This window comes from Herpailurus yagouaroundi, unplaced genomic scaffold (assembly GCF_014898765.1).
Source record: "Herpailurus yagouaroundi ecotype Mexico unplaced genomic scaffold, PumYag 190, whole genome shotgun sequence".
NCBI lineage: Eukaryota > Metazoa > Chordata > Mammalia > Carnivora > Felidae > Herpailurus > Herpailurus yagouaroundi.
In genome coordinates, this window is record NW_024412421.1 from 8,913,617 (window position 1) to 8,933,585 (window position 19,969).

Genomic DNA, 19,969 nt, shown 5'->3' on the forward strand with positions numbered 1-19,969 from the left:
AGAAGAAAGTACTTATTCGGGGAGAGAGAGTCGGTTGGCTTCCTGGTTCCAAGACCACGGATCCGGGGTCTCTGCCCTCAAAACACTCAAGATCTTTTTGAGGAGACGAGACACACAGATCACCAACAGAAGAGTTCAGAGATAAAAGTAGGTGACGTTGACGACTGTAGGAAGGCAGTAAATGAAATTGCCGAGGGAGGAATTGGAACAGAACGCGTTTCTGGAACTCGCGTGGCTGGGAAGGCTTCCTGCAGGCTTCGAAGCCCAGGCTGGTAGAGCTGGGGCGGAAATCCATAGTTAGTTATTATTTTCCTGAGTTTAAAATGAAAACTATAAAACGAAATGAAGTCGGGACAGGCGGTCCCTTTTCCCTCCCTGCCCTTCCTCCCCCATTCCTGGTCTTAACACACCATTGCTCTTCCGGATTGCCTGTTCCCATAGATCCCCATGTCTCATGGAAATAGAGGCAGGGAGAAATTGGGAGGACATGTTCCTTTTGCCTTGCTTGCCCCTTCCTCAAATCACTCCTGACCCCACTGTAAGGAGACAATATTGAAAATAGTCGAAAATAATCCCACTAAAAACATGAATCAAAAAGTCGCAGCTCCTGGACATGTTTTTAAAATTGCCTAGTTGCATGCAAGTCCCTTTAGTGCTCGAAGGACTTTAATAAAATTGATTTTCTGAGTATAGCCTTTTAGCAGCTACTGTATAAGCTTGAAATATGAACCCTTCATTGTTGAAAGTGTTTCATTTTTGCCCTGTTACTAATGATGAAGGGAAAGTGTGGGTTTGGAATTCTCCATGGCTGACATTCTCATAATTAAATAGTGTTAATAATAAAGCTTTGCAGATTTTAAACAAACTGGCACAGAAGTGGCGCAGTTTGCCATATTTCATTTAGAGACCACAGCAATTAGCCCTTAATGAATAGTACACAGCGGCATATAAGGGAGTTATTTCTACACGTCGTTTATTTGCCAAATCACAAAAGGCGACATTTTCATTCTGCTGATTGAAAATGATTCTCGGGATTTCTTCCGAAGGCCTCTTAAGTAATTGCATTGCGAAACTTAGAAATAAATAAATAAGGCGAGAGAGAAGAACATTAATTGCTTTTAATATCTGCAGTCTAATTTCAGCAAAGCTTAGCAGACCGGTAGCTCTTGGATATCACAGCCATGCCACAATGGATCAGAAATAGAAGCCTCATCATGGATGATATATTTAGAGCTGATGTTTTTATTTCATAATTTTAGGAGAGATTTTTTTTTTTCCCAGGCACGTTGTTACTCCTCCCTGTGAACTGACATGGGGTGGGTGGGCGGGGGGGGGGGGGGGGGATGTTATAGAGGATTCATGGGCGGGGTGACTACAAGGTTGTCGCCAAAGGAAAATGACAATGCTTGTCCCGAAGGAGAGACCAGAGAAAGAGCCGTCCAACTGTCAAGGTTGTGAATGACAAAGAAACGGTTTTCCTTTTACGGCCTTCCTCAAGGCTTTTGGGCAGAAGAAGAAATCATTTTTTAAAAGGTAGGTGGGGTTCTGGAACAATTTTTACACACTTAAAAATATTACTTCTTACCTTCGGGGCTCAATCTTCTTATCTGCAAGTTACATGGGAGAAAAGAAAGTCGCTGGACAAAGTCTAAAAATCACCCCAGGGGGTGTCAAACATACAGATTCCCAGTTTCCACATGGCATCTACCGAATGAGAATTTCCAAAGCACAGGGGTTCAGAATCCTAGCCTTTGTGAAAGCATGCTAGATAATCCTGAGTGCCTGGTAAATCTGGGAAACATGTACTCAAGAGTCTCTGGGCCCTTCAATTCCATAGCTGTTAACAGACTCAGGGGTGGCCATGCTGCAGTGCATTGTGGGAGAGGGCAGAGGCTGCCTGTGGGGGCCCGCAGGAGGAAACCACAGACCCCAGCCTCAGAAAGCCCTTCCAACCCCTCTACAGTGTCCCCATCAAGGGCACAATTTACCCTTCACTGTGAATCAGAATGAGCAAACTGTTATGTTAAAAACATCTCCAGGCCCAAGATGGAGACACCCCTGCCCCGGGGGCGGGGGGTGGGGTGGGGGGGTGGGGGGGGGGGGGGGCCCCCCAAGGGCATGTTAGCAAACAGACACCTAGATAACTGTCACACCCCTGTAAATGTCCCACTTGATGAGAAACAGTATATCCAGTCAGCCAAGTCCCAGACGCCAAGCCAGCTCTGCCTATACTCACTTCTTTGTTCCTTATTCATTTTTCTATTCTTCTCTTCCTCATTCTTTTCTCTTTATCCCATATAAGCTTCCCGCTGTCTGCCTCCATTTTGCAGTTCACTCAACCCTTGGAAACGGAGACTGCCCACTTCATGAAGTGTTACATAAAGTTAGTTTGTATCACCCAAATTGTCTTCTTTAGTCATTTATAACCCTTCTAAGGAGCGGGATTAAGGAAAAGTAAGTTTCAAGAAGGACTGGATGGGAGGTCACCGAGTATGGGAGAGGCAGAGGCCCCCGTGGGGGAAGAGGTGCTCCCTAGGGTATGATACAAAGACAGATGAGCAGACAGTTAGAATAGCATAATTGCACCCCCTTCTGTGCCATAAATCCCTGAGTGATGCTTGGGGTCCCTTTCAGGGCCACAGAACCCCCTCTCCCCCCCCCCCCACCGGCTCTAGAATGAAATGGGTGAGGCAGACCTCAAGGGCCCCTTCCAGGCTCTGATCACAATGGCGGGCAGCTTGGCTGAGGGCCGGGCCTGACTTCAGCTTGGAATAGCCCAACCTAATTCTGCCTTGCGGGAAGGGCCTAGGGAAAGGGCCTGGGTTTGGCCTTCTAGCGAATTCCAGATGGGAGTAACAGAAGCGAGGCCTAATCCTGGTGGCCAGGGCTGAATTCACTTCCAGGGGTTTTAGGAATTAGACACAGTCTTAAGAGCTGAGAAATGGCGTAGTTTCTGTGTGTTTGTTGGTTTTTTTCTTCAAGATCCCGGTCTTTCTAAATCAAGAAAAATAAGGACAGCCCAGTCTAAATACCTGTCATCAGAAACTAACCTTCCTTTAAACAGTTTCGTCTTTCATTACCATTTAACCTTTCTCTGAGCCCTCTTGCAAGCTCATTGGTAGGACATGGTCCCCGTAACCCAGATCACCAGCACAGAGCACCTTAGTCGACACACAGCAGGTGCTCAATACGCATCAGGGGAACTAATTGACGTATCAATAATTTATTTAATGTTCCACTCTGCTAAATATTTTCCACATATTTTATCATTAAACCTCACTGGCATCCTTTGAGGTAGGTAGGTAGGTGTGAAGTGATAACTCACGGTGGTTTTAATTTGCATTTCCCCCCATGATTAGGGGTCTTTCCCTAATTGACATGATTAGCAAGTCTTTCCACTTGCTTATTTGGCCATTTGAGTATCTTCTTTGGAGAAATAGCTATTCAAGTCCTTTGAGCATTTTTGAATCAGTTGTTTGGGTTTTTGTTGTTGAGTTGTGGGATTCTTTATGCCTTCTGGATAGTAATCCCTCATTGGACACAGGATTGCAGTCCTATTCTGAGGGATGCCTTTTCACTCTGGTGATAGTGTCTTTTGATGCAAAGAAGCTTTTAAGTTTGATAGTCCAACTTGTTATTTTTTTTTCTTTCGTTGCCTGTCCTTTTGGTGTTACATCCAAGAAATTATTACCTTTGTGATTTCAACATAGCCAGATTTGGAAACTATGAATCTGGTCCAGAGTGTTAGCTTTCTTTAAAAAAAAAAAAAAAAACAGGGTAAGCCTCACCTTCCACTTTTTTGTTTTTCCAAACAAAAACTCAGTCAGAAAACCTATCTGTAAAAGAAAGAACTGATCGGATAACCAGTTCTCTCCCAAGTGAGTAACCGATCGATCGATCCCTGGTCCACCAATGTCCGCCAGCAACAACTCCTGAAGAACCTCCACAGGTGTAAAAAACATTGCTCTAGTGATCTAACCCCATATATTTTTCTAATGGGGACCCTGAGTCCTCAGAAAGGAAAATGAGTTTCTAGAAATGGACAATCCCTCTGCCGTCTGTCCCTGAGTCCTCTGAGGGGATCAGTGGAGACAGCCAGAGGTCATGATTCCGCACTTATCAAGATGACCAACTGGTCAGGGAAGAAGATACTTCTGTGCGTATGGAGACCTTTGGAACAAAAACACAATGCTAAGGTAAAATAAGACAAGTTTTCTGTCTTTTAAAGAAAATACCACTCAAGTTTAGCTAGGTAATTAATTAATTCACAAGTAGGTCCAAAGTGGGAGCGATTACGGAACAATGGCTAATGATAAAGAATAAACCCTAAGGTAAGCGGTGATCAAGAATGTGAAACAGTTTTAGTTTGGAATCCTATTACAATTCTATTTCAATATAAATAAGCTGACACCAGAAGCAAACGATTAACCCCAAAGCCGCTGGCTGTTCATTAGCTAAGGAATAATTTTACATTTCATTATTATTCATGCTGGCTAAATTTCCATTAAAACCAATTTAGTAAACTGGCCTGCTGATGGGCTTGAAATTAAAAGGAGGTAGAGAAGGCAGGGAGGGGACAAAACAGAGGCCATCGCTTGGGCATCTAGGGATGGGAAACTCATGGGGGGCAGATTGCCACTTTAATTAAAGATAATGTCTCAATTCACTTTCAAAATGAGTCTCCGGAAAGTGCCTGGGAAATTTTCCCTGGCCAGAGCGTCTGGCTCATTCACAGAGAGGTGATTTCTGTTGCCGGGATTTCTGATTCAAAGGAGGAATGACCGGCTCATTCCCAGATCAGCTAGCTTCCCGAGTCTCTGGCTCTCTGCTGTGCATCTCCAGCGGGGGAGAAAGGGCTTTGGAGCCCCCTCAAAAAGCTCTCTCCCAGAGCCTGGGCAGGGAAGTCGCTGGTTCATTCTTTGGGCCCTTACGCAGGCTTAAGGGCTTTTATTTAACATATAAATGTGACCGAAATACCAAAGACCAGCTGAGCTCACGCTTCGGGAGGGAGGACTCGTTTGGCCCGGCCCTGAACTAAGTACTTTCGAGAATTAACTCGTTCCATTCTTGCGCCCGCCCTGAAGAGGTGGGCTCTATTCCTGTCCCCAGTTCCCAAATGAGTCAGCCAAGGTGGCAGAGCTGGGGTGCAAACCTGTGTCCTTCCTCTCTAGACCTGTGCACTTAACCGCTATGCTATCCTGCCTCTCACAAAATAAGGACACAGCTTCGTATTCTTTAAGCACCTAAATCAACAGAGCACAAGGTACAGGTATGTGGTGAGTCGTCAGTGGGAGGCAATGTGCAAGGTGAGTGGGGGACAGACAGTTGGTGGGGGATTCTGAATGGCAGGCCGAGGGGCTGGAACTGGACTCTTTGCGAGATTCCCCATGGTGCACTGCCCAGTCCACTGAGAGTCCGTGCACAGAATTTAAAACAATATTTAGTACTTCCATGGGTTTTTTTTTAAAGATGATAAGAAATAAATATAGGTGGCATATAACAACTGGGTAAGAAAAACAATCTTTTTTTTTTTTTTTTAACGTTTATTTTATTACTGAGAGACAGAGACAGAGCACGAGCAGGGGAGGGGCAGAGAGAGGAGGAGAGACAGAACCCGAAGCAGGCCCCAGGCTCTGAGCTGTCAGCACAGAGCCCGTCGCGGCTCGAACTCACAGACCGTGAGATCATAACCTGAGCCGAAGTCGGACGCTCAACCGACTGAGCCACCCAGGCGCCCCCTAGCTCTCCATTCTTACAACTATATAAGGCAGGCACTGCTGTTCACTTCGCTTACAAATGAGGAAACCGAGGCAAACAGAGGTTAACTTATCCTGGATCTCACAGCCAGCAGACGGCAGAGCAGGAATTTGAACCCAGGGGTGTGTCTGCGGACTCTGTGCTTTTCACAATTATTCTAAGTGATTAAGAGTGGAGGAGGAGCTGGACATCACGAGCTGGACTGTCTGCTGATGGGCATCTGCCCCAGGTACTCTTCCCCAGGACTGCCAGGGGATGTCGCTCCAAAGCTCACCCCTGTGGGAGAGGCACTGGCAGCAAACCCGTGGTTCGTAGCCAGCAGGGCAGGGCTCCCAGCACATTTCAAGGATCAGGTGTCCGCATCAGAAACACAACCCAGCTCTAGGTGCCCCAGATCACTTTGTGGGGAGTAGAGCTTTTTCTTTCATGCGCCTGGACCAGTACCGCACTCGCTTCTGGAAGCCAGTGGCCCCGGCGACGGCTGAGCCCAGCAACTTTGGAACGTGGCAGAAGAAGGAGCAAGGAAGTCTGGCTTTGCGCGGCCCTGATGCCAGAAGTATTGCGTATCCACAGGAGAAATCGTCATGCCTTCCCACCCGGCCTAGAAGAGCTTTTGAAGGCCGGCTCATCAGCAAGGCCTTGTTGGCCCTTCCAACGTGTCACATGGAGTGGATAGCCCACGTCCATCGGAAACTCCGTGGTTGGTGAGTTCCCTACCCGGATCCCCCTCACAGAGGATCCCCACTCCCACCCAGACCCTCCTGCTCTCCCATAAGCCCCACTGAGTTAAGACCCTGTCCTGTGCACCTTCCCAGTCCTGCGCGGTCACCATAGGCATCTGATGCCTGATCCAGAAGAGCAGGGTGGTCACTGACCCCAGCCCTGCCGCCGCCTGCTGGTCGGCCTTCTAACCCAATGGCCCTGGGCGAGCCCTGGAACCGCTGTGCCCTTTCTCCTGGTTGGAAAAGGGTACCAATAGCAGACGTACTACTTCACGTGGCTGTGTCGTGAGGGCCACCCAGACAACATATCTGAAATATTCAACCCTGGGCCGGGCACATATTAAATACCAGGTAAGAAATAATATTGTGACTCCCAATAACAGCCATGCAAGTGCCGAGTGTGATGGCCGAGATCTGGGGTTTGGAAATACGCAAGCCTAGTTTACAAGTCTACGCTCCGTGCCTGTGTTGGGTTCGGCCGCAAGGAGCCACCTTAACCTCCCAGACCTGACGCCTTCTTCCTTTGAATAGATCTGCTCTCCCTCCAGGCCTGGACAAGCCCTCACTTCTTCACCTAATGGGAGAAGCGATTCTTTGCCAGGAAAGGGGGGAGACGGTCCTCAGACAGGCGTCTCACACGCTGCCATTTATGGTGCAGCGAGAAAGCCATAGCTACTCTTCCAATGACACATGCACAAAAGCTCTTGTGGACACAAATAAGGGACGTTGAACCCTCCACCCGGTGGAATTCACTTCATTTATTGACCAGGGTTCTCTCCCCCCAACCCCCGATTCCTTTGCTTCCTTTGCATTTGTCAGCGGTTCAGAGACCCCTGGCATTCAGCATGATTTGTAATGTAAATTATATAATTGGACTTGGACATATTTTAATATCAAATGAAATGATTGACTACAGAGTAAGAGCTGTCTACAGGTGGGGGTCAATTACCATCTGAATAATCACAGTGCCACACAAGAATAGCATAGCCGCTGAGCGTGACATATTTTTATCTCTATGCATTTCAATGAAGTCAGGCTGGTACATAAAAGGTTATCACCTAGGAAACATATTTTCCTAAGCACAAGTTAAACATGCAAGTGAGATCAGCAAAGATATTCAATTTAGCCAGTCAACCCTAACCTATTAATATTTTAACAAAATCCAGCGAGGATAATTTTTTTTCTTTGATCCCATTTCGTGTGAGCAGCCGGGAAAGGGAAGAAAAATTAAAAACAAAATAGTCAAGCGTACAGAATGAGGTTATGTATTAAGTGGGCTATTTAATGTTTCTGGCATTTCATAGCCCAGGGGAAAGTGTGGATGGATTTAACAATCAAGAGCTGTGTTCCCTTGGCCACAAAGTTCGAGAAACATAAAATAATCTATACTTCCAAGCAGACAAATCGTGCCTGACACCCGGCTTCATCTCACCGGGACTCGGGAGATCAGCATTAATCATATGTTACAGGGAGTAAAAAGAAAAGTAAATCGCGCCATGCTGAAAAGTGAGATGGAAAGTCTTCGGGCAAGGATTTTAATCAATAATGCGCCGGATGATAACCAGGAGCTATTGTTTTAATCTTCCAATATGAAAAGAAAACGGATGCAAAACACACAGCTACCAAGGGCCGCAGCAGTCTCGACGATGCTCTGTAGGAACCGAAAACAGCCTGGCGGCTCGGCTTCCCTTTCTGACTCGTGACACACGCACAGGCGATTTCTTTTTAAGGGGATAAAGGCAAGCCCGTCCTTGAAGTTGCCTATTTCTGGAGCCTCAGCTGTGGCCCAGCCCCCGGGCCACGGGTCCTGGCTTGCTCCATCAGCCCTGCGGGGTGAACGTCTGCTGGTGTGGCTTGCCTGGTGCCCATTCGTGCTTCTAAGGGCGCCTTTATTTCCCTCGAGTGTCTCCCCTCCCCCTTTCCCGGTGGTTCGGGTCGTGTGGGCTTCACCACTGGTTCTGGGGGAAGACGTGTCTCCGTCCTGGCACCACGGTGGTTAATCGCTTCAGGGATGGGGGTGTGATTCAGTAGAAATCCGGGAGATGCAGCCTTGAGCGTCTTTGGCAACACTGTCTTGAGTCGAGGCTGCTGTGGGCAGAACCGTGTCCCCCCTCCCTCCCCCGCTCCCTACCCCCAAATATGTGTGTTGAAGTCCTGGCTCCCCGTGCTCCTCAGAATGTGCCCTTCTCTGGGCCTAGGGCTGTTGCAGATGCGAGTGGTTGAGAGGAGGTCCTACCGGAGTGCCTGGCATCTTTATAAAAAGAGGAAATTGGGACACAGACGCATGAGCACATAGGGAGAACACCAGAGGGATAGTGCTTCTAGAACCCCCAGAGGCGGCCAGCAAATCACACCAGCCGCTAGAAGAGAGCATGGGACAGATTCTTCCTCATGGCCCTCCTAAGGAGCTGAAAGGGGTCGGATTGAGGCTCCCCCAGAGAAGCCACTGTGGCATGCAGATGACTGGGGGCTGAAGTCGATCGAGGCCCAAAAGACCAGGCAAGAGCTTTTACCTCCCCCTCAACTGCCTAAAATATTTCACATAAAGGGCCTGGTCCAGGAAGGGAATATCACCAGAAATAGCCACAAAGAATACGGGCTAAGTAGGGGGAGAGGCGGGGAAGCCCGTCCAGCCCCAGAGACCAAATTCCTCTCCGTGTGCGTGGCATGGCGGACCTTTGTTTACGGAACGTTGGCCCTTCCTTTCTTCCCGCGGACTGTCTTCCTCCTCTTTGAACCCCGACCACTCCCCCCTTCTCCTTAGCTGAGGATGGCAATATAAGCTTCCATTGAGCCTGGGGGTCTCCTATTCTCATGGGGCTCCCGTAAGCAGGTAATGAAATTAGTACTTTTCCTGTTCATCGGTCTTCTGTCCATTTCATTACTAGACCAGCCAAAAGAACCTAGAAGGGTAGTGGAAAAACTTTTCTACAGAGCCAGTCCTGCCTGGCAACACTGTGGTCTCAAACCTCTAGTCTCCAGCACCATGAGATAATTGATTTCTGTCATTTAAGCCACTCAGAGTGTGGTCCCTGCTATGACAGCCCCAGCAAACCAATTCAGAGGCCCCCTCTCTTTTGTTCCCGTGTATTGGGAACTTTGAAGGTTTAAGTTTGGCATGTGCTGTGGTCTGAATGTGTTCTCCTAAAATTCATACCTTAGAATCCTAATCTTTGCAGATGGTGGTATTAGAGGTGGGGCCTTTGGGAGATGCTTAAACCATTCCGGTGGAGGCCTCGTGGATAGGATCAGTTTCCTATAAAAGAGGCCCCTGAGAGTTCCTAGCCCCTTCAACCACGACAAGAGGTCCGCAGTCCGGGAACGGCACTCGCCCGACCACGGTGGCACTCTGATGTCGGTTTTCCCACCTCCAGAGCCGTGAGAAATGAATTGCTGTTACTTACAAAACTACTCAGTCTGTGGCATATGATTATAACAGCCTCAAGGGACTAGGACAGCGTGGTTGGCATTTATCTTGCCTGGAAAAGGAGCCAACAATCGGAAAAGTTGAGCCATGGCTACAGAGATACCTACCTCAGGCGAATGTTGCCTGAGCCCCTGGATCCATCCATACCTGAAGTTCGACTCTGATTCTGTGGTTGCGTGAGCCATTAAATTCCCACTTTTATTTAAGCTGCTTAGAATTGAATTAACATCACTTCCAACCAAAGGATCCCAAATGATTTCTTCTGAGAGCAGTCAGTGTGATCTTAGGATGATTTAATAGACATGAAGACTTTAGAACAAAGAAAGTAATCGTGTTAATTAGACCACAGGAAGGTTGTATTCAGTTTGAAGCTTCGTACTTTCAAGAGGGACGCAGATAAACGTGAGCAGAGTGATTGGGTGCTGAGAGAAAGGGACAGTGAATCTCAGGAGGCATAAGGGACGCTTGTCCTCTGCAAGGAAAGAGATTTATAGAAAATATGATAGATGGCCTCAAATAGCCACAGGAATGGCAACTAAAGGAAAGATTGAGATTTTTTCAGGTGTCCCCTAGGCTAGAACTAGGAAACCACAGGAAGACAAATAAAGCAGTGATTTTTCCAATGCTTCTAGCTATCGGAGAAAGGAACGATATACTCCTGAAAACAGTGAGTGCCCTCTTGCAGGAAGGATTCCAGCCTTAGAGAGGGATTCCGCCACCTGCTGGGTACCCGCTGAATGGGGAGGTTGCCTGGATGACCCTGAAGCCCTTCCAGCTTTGACTTTCAGGTCTATGATTCTTCCACTAAAACCCAGGTGAACTTGGACGTGTCCTTCCCCCAGCGTTGGGCCTCAGTTTCCCCATCTGTAAAGTAAGGAGGCTAGACGCCGTGGTCTGTAAACGTTCTTCTGACTGGAACGCGGCACAATTTCAGGATTCCAAGGCAGTTAGTTCGTCACACCCGGTCTTCTATCCCAACCCTTTGGAAAGTCTCAGGCTCACTCCAAACACACACCGTCACACTACTAACCTTCGCTTAAAGGAACAGCTGACACTATAGATGTGCAACCATTGGTGGCAGGAGGTCATTTCACATTCTCTTCCCCTTTGCTGTGATTAAATTGCCTACTCCGCCGCTGAAAATTGAGGGGTGAGAGTCAACTTATAATTAATCTGGCTACAGACTTGTTTCAGACCTGGCCCATTACTGGGCACACAGCACACTTGAAATCAATCCGCCTGTTAAGCCACAACCCGGCTTCAGACGATCCTGGGACTTGGTGCTTAGGAGCGGGCAGTGAGACATTGAACTTGTCTCATAACTCTCATTGCCACCTTCATTTCTGCTGTGACCCTGTGCAGCCCCCATCAGCCTGCCAGACACCCAGCTGCCGACTCAGCCCAGCCTTCGGGCTTGATATCGCAAAGGATCCTGGAAATGGAAGAGAAAAGTCTAGTTTTGCCCAGCATGGATGTGCGCTGGGCCAATAGGGAGAAGAAATGTCTATTTATAATCAAGACAGAAATCAAGAGCTCATTACGGAAGAGTTTCTGTCCACTGCGCCGGCGAAGACACAAGACAGCCCAAGATGTGCTCGGTGAGCCAAATCCTAGCCATTTCGCAGAGACCCCGTGGTGTTCTCCATGATTCTAACATCTGCTTATTGTCTTGGCCTAATTAAGCTCTTCCTTGATGCGGAATTATTTTTCAAGTCGACAATCTTTGTTTTTAACGCAATATTTGAAACCAACCCTCCACACGAAGAGGAGCCCCGTCTGCTCCTACATGTTGCCATTATTTTGAGACCTTCGCCTACTTCGGAAGCGAACATCTTTCTCAGGCTGGGAGAGGTTCTTGGAGACTGAGAAAGTCACAATGTTGTTTTGTTTGTTTCTGAGTAAGGATTAATTCTTCATGAAGATGAACCTATTGATCTCAAATTCTGAGGGACTTCCACCTTTAAAGTCTCTGGGCAGGGGTGCCTGGGTGGCTCAGTCAAGTGAGCTTCCGACTTCGGTTCAGGTCATGATCTCGCGGTTTGTGAGCCCGAGCCCTGCGTCGCGGGCTCTGTGCTGATGGCTCAGAGCCCGGAGCCTGCTTCGGATTCCGTGTCTCCCTCTCTCTGCCCCTCCCCCACTCACACTCTGTCTCTCTCTCTCACAAATAAATAAACATTAAAAAAAAAAAGTCTCTGGGCAGAGGCCTCCCCACAGTGAAAAACACAAACAACCCCCAATTCAAAGCCCCAAGGTCTCAATAACAGTCCCTCATGTCCCTCACGGAGGGTCTTGAGCACAGGTGTCTCCCCACACCCCTGTTCGAAAAGTAGGGCTGCAGAGTTCTTAATCTCAGCTTCCGGTTCAGGGGGCGGGGCGTGGGGAGCTGAGGTTCAGAGAAGGCAAGGGTCTTGCCCAAGGCCACAGAGCTGGTAACGCAAGGTCAGGGCTGACATCCACGTTTCCTGATTTGATTTCCACTAGACTGGAAGCCTCGAAACGTCATTCAGAGCAACACGTGTTTTAAGAGCGTGCATTCCTGACTTTTTCGAAAACCGTTTGCCACTTCCTTAGAACAGTGCTCCTCAAAGTGTGGTCCCTGGATCAGCAGCATCGGCAACACCTCGGAACTTGCCAGAAAGGCAAGTTTCTTGGGCCCTATTCTAGACCTTCCGAACCTAAATGTGGAGGGGGCCAAGGGTGGGGGCAGAAACCTGTGTCCTCAGGCCCCCACACCCTCAGCTTTCAGAACCCCTACCTCAGGAGGTGCCAGATTTGTGCATTTACTTGAACAGCTTCTTTGAAACACAGGCACCGAAACCTTAAACTCATCCCCTCTGAATTCCATTTGGTGAAGGCCGGAGTCCAAAGCCCTGAAAAGCTTGTTATGATTCAAAGCTGCCTTGGTTGGCCCTGAGAACCCAGGAATAAAGGCTCACTCACACTTGCATGTCCGGCTGGCCCCAAATTCTCCACCAGTCACTCACCATTGGTGCAGAATTGAGCCCCGCTCAGCCGCGCGGCCTGCTGTACTCTGGGACCGGGCGACCCGTTACTCTGATCCTGTTGTCTTCGGGGAAACACAGAGCCAAAGTCTCCTGGATGTCTGCGGCAAGCAGGGAGGCCCGAGGGTTCCGGTTTCCTCTGTATTGTGCCAGACAGACTCATGCCCCACACTTGCTCCCTTTTGGATTCCAGCCTTCTGCTGCGGGACACATTCATATGCAAGGAAAACAAACATCACCAGAAAGAAGGAAAGTACAAAGAGGAAGTGAGTACTCAAGTCGGGGGAGTAGGAACGGGTTCTCTCCCCCATGCTCGGATGGACTCCACCAAAAAATGGGCTACCGTGGAAAGGATTCAATGCGCAAGAACGTGCCATGGTCTGGCCCTCAAAACCTGCTTATAGCGACCGCTGTCACAGACGATGGTGGCAAAAGAGACAGACTAAAGGAACAAAACCGCGGTGTCTTTGAAAGGCAGGGTAGTTTCAGACAAAGTTGAAAATAACACACAACGTTATAAACAAAGGATCTTTGCGGAAGCTCAGGCTGAAGCTGGCCTGCAGAAGATTTTAGTTTTTCCCCACACTTGGTCCAGTTCGATGGTTTCATCTTCAAGGTGAATCTGTCTCCACTCAACAAAAATCAGGACATTTTATTTTTAAAAAAAATTCCGAAGGGGCGCCTGGGTGGCTCAGTCGGTTAAGCGTCCAACTTCGGCTCACGTCATGATGTCACAGTTTGTGAGTTCGAGCCCCGCATCGGACTCTGTGCTGACAGCTCAGAGCCCGGAGCCTGCTTCGGATTCTGGGTCTCCCTCGCTCTCTGCTCCTCCCCTGCTTGCGCTCTCTGTCTCAAAACTGAATAAACATTAAAAAAAAATTTTTTTTTTAAATTCTGAATTGCCGTAGTCTTGAAAAAGACCGGAAAATTCGGTGCCCCCCCCCAACCCCTGCGCATTTCCCCGTTGTGACAGTGACCTTCCATCAGCTGCCCCTTTTTATGGGACTCACCCGACCTCAGCAAACATTTGAGTTTGCAAGCCCTAATTTAAGCAAACCCTGCGTTTATACCGTTTAGGGTCTGAAACCCAAATGGGTTTTAGTTCTAGGCTACAGTTGAATTGGCGTCTCACTGGGCACTTGCTTCCCAGTGAGCAATCGGCAATGAGACATTGACAGTCAAATTGGGATCTTTAGAAGCCAAGTCATGTAGAAATTTAAAATCAATGACCCAGTAAGTGTTCACATTCTCTGCCAATAAAATCAAATGAAAAATGTCATAATCTATGAAATGGCAGTTAAGAAAAGCTAACCAAATGACTTAAGAGTGTTCATCTGTGTGTTTATTCCCTGCCTCTCTATGGGCCTACACGCCCCTTGAGAGCAAGGGCTTTGTTTTGGTCAGTGCTGAATGCCTGGCGCCTAAAACAATGCTTAGGACACTGAAGGCACTTACCAAATATTTGTTGGGCAAATCGACAATAGTCTACAGATGCTAGGCTTTGTTCTGTGCACTTTACGAGGATTAAGACTTCAGAGGTACTCTTTTTTTCAATTTTTTTTTTTTTTTTTTTTGAGAGAGAGAGACAGAGCACAAGGGACCGAGACGCAGAATCGGAAGCAGGCTCCAAACAGAGGCTCGAACTCACGAACCGCAAGATCACGACCTGAGCCGAAGTCGGATGCTTAACCGACTGAGCCACCCGGGGTGCCTGTCAGAGGCTTCATTTCCTGGGCTGGAACTCATTAACTAAGGTTCCCTGAGCCAGCCCAGGCCTTTGAGTCTCCTCCTGGTGCAAAGTAGCTACTCACTAAAAGCTTTCTGGATGGGAGTTATTAAAATGACCATTTCTCTGAGAATGAGAACAGAAGGGCTGTTAATGAGGCCTTGTAATCTAATGAAAAAGCAAGAGGTTGGGACGTTAAAGACCCTCTCGGGGGCTCTCTTTCTATTTGTTTCTTCCCTAAGTCAGTCACTCGCCTTTACAGGCTCCTGTTTCCCCATCTATAAAAACTGGGAACATCCTTTTCTCCCACACCCTGTTCGTGGGAGCGTTTGAAGGGCAAGATGTGATGGAGGGAAACTCAAAACATGTAAATACTTGTAATGATGCAACTTCTTTTGCAAGTTTAAAGCATGGCTTGCAGTTCTTCAGTTCATTGTCCCCCCCCCCCCCCCCCCCCCCCCCCCCGCCCCTGCTTCCCACCAGGAACTTTGTGAGCAGGACAAGGTCGTCCGCTTCATTACGACGAGGAAAGCGAGACCAGGAAGCATTGCCTCGCTCAGCTAGCCTCAGCTCACCAAGGGTAGAGCGAGAACCCACCCGTTTCTTCGGCGCCAAGCGTAATCGTCGAACAAAAACTGTGGGAAAAATGGGATGTTGGTGTGTATGGATTTGCTCTGTGAAGTATCAGCGGGGACAGGGGGCAGTTCTGACGTGCAAGCGAACCATAGTACCGGGCAGGAGACCCCACCATAAGGAGGAGAGGGCAGGCTTCCCAGAGCCGTGGCAGACCACGAGCAAGATAAGAGAGGAGGAACGAGGCCGGAGAATCCCAGGGCAAGGGCATTTGCAAAGTGGTTCAAGGAACACTCCAGAAATGGTTAAGTGGGAAGGCCGTCTGGCTGGAGTGGCGTCGCTGGCAGATATAGGAAGAGACATGTGGGCCGTGGCCTTGCATGCCAGCGGTTTTTCTCAGTGGAAAGGATCCGGGTACTGATGGTAGGCAGTTCTAGGTCCAGATCCTGAAGCTGTCTCTCTCTGTTCCCAAACAAACATCTCATCCTCCGGAGGCTGGCTGGACAGGAGGCGAGGAGAGACGGGCGGGTGGGATGAGAGGCTCTCAGTTGCCGGGCTGCGCGTTCATTAGAGATGTGAAATGTGGCGTCACTTCCCCACACATCTCAATCAGGCAGCGCGGGGTGGGGGTTGGGGGGGGGGGGCTCGCAGGCTCAGGTGTTGATTTGCCTGCCGGTGTTATACACAAAGTGCTCCCTCTCTCTCTTCCCACTTGCACCCGTCCCGTAACCGGGGAGACGCGGCTGATCGTTTCCGCCTTCGCATCACCTTTCAAGTATGTCTTTGAGGCTGCTCTTCCCGGATTGTTCGGGGGAGTCTCGTGTGAACGGATAATCACCTCCCTGCTCCGAGCTGACCGGCATTATCCTTCCTCGAGGTTTGCAGCCTCTGCGAACCTGGCCAAGTGGCCTCCATAATCAGTCGTCTTGTGCGGAAAGGCCGGCTGTCTTGTTATTACGGTTTTTTGAGGGCGGCGGTCCAGGAAACAGATTCATTCAAGGGGAAACAGGCAGCTACTAGCCACCAGAGGGAAGGAAATAAATAATTGCTTTTTAATACATTATTTATGGCCCGTGCACTTCTCACGTCTTTCTCGTGGAGCTCGGAACCTCAGCCACACTGAAGGAGGCTCTCAATTTCTCTGTTGTCTAAATGTAGACAATAGGGGCACCTGGGTGGCTCAGTCGGTCGGGCGTCCGACTCTTGATTTCAGCTCGGGTCATGATCTCAGGGTTTGTGGGTTCGAGCCCGACATCGGGCGCCGCCCTGGGAGTGCAGAGCCTGTTTGGGATTCTATTTGCCCCTCTCGTGCTCGCTCTCTCTCTCTCTCTCTCAAAATAGATAAACTTAAAAACATAAGGAATGTAGACAACAAAAGCGTGTTGATACGGGTGGCAAAAGCAGGGATCGGTTGAGAAATTTTTGCCCTGCTGTGCAAGTTGTCCTTTCAGCTCTGACTTGAACGCTTTTGTTTTCCGCGTCAAGTCATTCCACAGGCGGTAGAAAATCACCTCTTGCTGGGCTCACACGCCGTTCTTAATGAAGTAGTCTTTCTGTTCTAGAACGTTCGGAGGATGGGTGCTAGAACACAGGGGTGGGTGTCTCACTATCCGCTGGGGGTTTGTGAGTTTGCGGGGGTGCTTCTGGGGTCTGGATGTGCATGACGTCGGATTCTCTGAACTTCCTCCGTAGGGCAGCAAACTCTCCAGGGCCCCGTGAGCCCAGGGTAGGGAGGACGTTTACCAGGAGGTCTGGGGCTGGCTGTCCAGGTTTGTGTCCTTGAAGCAACGCGATGCCCATGTCCTGCCAAGGTCAGAGTGCACTTACATTCAGGTTTTCCTGGCAGGGCAGGATGGCGATGGTCCCGTTTCTGAGATGAGGACACCAAGGCTGACTGCCACAGGCCAGGCTTCCTGTGCTTACCAAAGCCCAGTGCTTTTCCCACTTACTATGGCCGCTGGCGTGGAGATGTCACTGTGTCCTACTGGCCGGGCCACCCTCCGAAGAATCCCCCGCACCAACCTAAAGAAGACCCGTTGCGTGCAAGCAAATACGTGTGCCGTGGCTGTAAGCGTCCCAGGCGGAGGATGGGTGAAATTGAAAGGACGTTTGGAGGTCACCGAGTACAGCGGTCACACGCTGGATGCAAACAGGGGCAAACGCCGTCTGGTTTTGTAACCGCGTAAATCAGGTGCAAACACGTAAGCATCAGAAGAGTTCACGTTAAAATGTGAATTTCGGTGTCTCTTGAGAATTCGGGTCTGACCACACGAGCCATGGCCGTGTTGCGAGGGCTGAGTGACAGCTGTCCCTCTGGGTGAAGCTGAGCGCTCCAGATCACCATCGTCCCCCACGGCTGCCTGCTGTGTTACACTCAGCCCGTTTCGGCCAGTGAGGCCGCCTATCTGGTTCTGTGGGCATTTCAAACATTCTAAAATTTAATGTATTGATTTAATCGTGCCTGTGGCGAACGTTTCAAATCGTACCGTGGAAAGGAAGCCTCCCTTCCACCCCATCTTGTTGTCCTTGTTCCCAGGACAACCACTGTTACTAGATTTCTTGTGTCTAAAGAAGCCACACACGGATGCAAGCATATGACGTCATCACCTTTTTTAAAAACGCAACGTACACGGCATTTGCCGTTTTATGCAGCTATATTTTAGGCATCGTACCTCGTCTGCATATAGATCTGTCTTCTTCTTTTCAAAGGCTGCACACTACTCCTTTGTAGGATGCTCCATAATTTATATAACCAGTTGCCTACCGGTGGACATTTAGGTTGCTTCTCATCTATGTTATCACAAATAGTGCTAATGTGAACGTCTCCGTGCCTCCTTAACCGTACAAGTGTGAACACATCTGGAAGAAAGACTCTTATTTTTTTTTAAACGTGTATTTATTTATTTCGAGAGAGAGCAATAGAGGGCGAGCGGGGGAGGCGCAGAGAGAGAGAGGGAGAGAGAGAATCCCAAGCAGGCTCCACACTGTCAGCGCAGAGCCCGACGCGGGGCTCGATCCCACGGACTGTGAGATCAGGACCTGAGCCCAAAACCAAGAGTCAGATGCTTAACCGACTGAGCCACCCGGCCTCCCACAGAGCCCCTTAGGGCTAGGACTCCTGCATCACAGAATGTGCCCTTAAAACTGGTATTGTACGGGGCAACTGGGTGGCTCAGTAGGTTGAGTGTCCGACCTTGGCTCAGGTCATGATCTCACCTGAGTTCGAGCCCCACGTCGGGCTCTGTGCTGACAGCTCGGAGCCTGGAGCCCGCTTCGGATTCTGTATCTCCCCCTCTCTCTGCCCTTCCCCTCCAAAGAAATAAACATTAAAAAATTAAAAAAAAAATTGTGCTATTGTCAAATGACCCTACGAGAAGGAATGCCAAATGACACTCCCACTAACAGTAAATAAGAATGCTTCCAGTAAATAAGAGCCTCTTATTCCATCCAGTCCATTTGGCAGGTGAGCAAACTGAGGCCCTGAGAGAGGAAGTGATGTGATTGCTAAATAGCACAGCCTAGACTTGAAATGACCCAGGGCCCGTGATGCTGTTCGCCACCTCCCTCCACTAAGCCCCAGCCGTTCCGCTGTCCCCGTTTGCCCCCCCCCCCCTTTGTAGGAAACTGAAACAAGGGGCCCTGGGATTAGCTCTGGGGTTTGGCAAGTAGAGCCAGGCCAGCTCTGGGGGAGCAGATGTTCTGCTCACAAACACTTCCATCGTGACTGGCGCATGCTGTCACCTTGGTGGGCTGGCACAGCAGCCAAGGCCAGAGAGGAAATGGACCATGGAAGCTGAATTACCAGCCCAGCCCTCGGTGGGTTTTAAATTATAGATTTTTAAACAAAGCTAAATATAGAGCAATTAAGAAATGGCTCCACGTTCTACCCCCCAAAAACAAAACAGCTGAACTAGAGCTAATGCAGCACATGTATGTGCATGTGAAATTGGAGATGAACAGAGGTTGTCCCTTAGAGTAAAAATCCAAGCCCCATTCCTTTGGTTTCCCTGGCATAGCCACACATTCCTGCCCCAGGGCCTTTGTACACGTTGTTCCCACCGCCTGCTAGGACCCCCTTCTTCTCTCCATTCCTTTCTTGGCTGACTCCTTCTCTTTCTTTCCAATACAAACCTCAGGTTTTCTCTCTCTCCCAATTCCTAGCCCAGCCTCATTTTATCCTTTCTCGTGGCTTTTAGGAAAGCTGGCCAGTTTTTAATTTAGTTCCTTTTTTTTTTTTTTTTTTTTTTTTGGTCTGATTCCCCCACTAGAGCCCAAAGACTCCGTTTCTTCCTCTGTACCATTTTAATAATAGTTCCGCTCTGCCTGTTACTATGAGGACAGTTGAGACCCTGAAGGCCAACCATCCATGGGGCTCTCTTCTTCCAACTCAGTAAGACTTCTGGTCCGTGGTGGGAAACGTAAATCTACATTTTGTAATACGGTGATTCCCCAAGTGGACACACATAACACAGAGAGCATATGAGATAATGTCAGTACGGGGAGACACTTAAACCGCCTTTTCATGATGTCCACCTTCTATGGGCACCCTGCTCTAAAGTGCATACTTCCTGTCTTCTCACTGGTATCCCTGCCTACCTACCTTGTTTCTCCACACCCCCCCCCCCCCCCGCCCCGCCCCGTCTTGCTTCGAATAGTCTATTCTACGCTTAGGAGCCAAAGGAATCCCTTTAGAGACTTCTGATCTTGCCACTCCTCTGCTCAGGACCCTCCCTGGCTCACGTCTTCCTCCCAGCAAAATCCC

General features: G+C 49.0%; 1 long non-coding RNA gene across 1 annotated transcript in view; it reads left to right on the forward strand.

Annotated features, from left to right (window-relative positions):
- The first annotated feature begins 5,981 nt into the window (after positions 1–5,981).
- The window catches only part of LOC121045317 (uncharacterized), a 23,211-nt gene continuing 9,223 nt past the window's right edge, over positions 5,982–19,969 (forward strand). Inside the window, exon 1 of the long non-coding RNA XR_005797700.1 lies at positions 5,982–6,461. This is a non-coding gene — a long non-coding RNA (uncharacterized LOC121045317). The remainder of the gene's footprint in view (positions 6,462–19,969) is intronic.